Below are 330 nucleotides of genomic sequence, written 5' to 3' on the forward strand. Positions count from 1 at the left end.
GGATGAAGGAGATTATTCATCTCACATTCATATAACCTCTTTCATCAACAACCACAAACTGCCCCTTCGAAAAAATAATAATAATAAAATGAAAAAAAAGTCTTGATCTAAAAATAGAATCTTTGAAGTCTGGCGTGTGTCTCGCATTATGGCGGTTATCATTTACTGCGCTTCAGCTTCTATTCCTTACTGGAAATGATGGCCAGTCGCCTACACTTGGCGTTTGGTTGCCTCGTGTGGAATAAATAGAGATACTGAGGGGTGGGAGCTCGTGTTGGCTTTCATTTTGAGGGCAATTACAGAAATAATTGCTGCTTGAATCATTACCAT

Source organism: Penaeus monodon, chromosome 32 (genome assembly GCF_015228065.2).
Source record: "Penaeus monodon isolate SGIC_2016 chromosome 32, NSTDA_Pmon_1, whole genome shotgun sequence".
In the NCBI taxonomy this organism is placed as follows: domain Eukaryota; kingdom Metazoa; phylum Arthropoda; class Malacostraca; order Decapoda; family Penaeidae; genus Penaeus; species Penaeus monodon.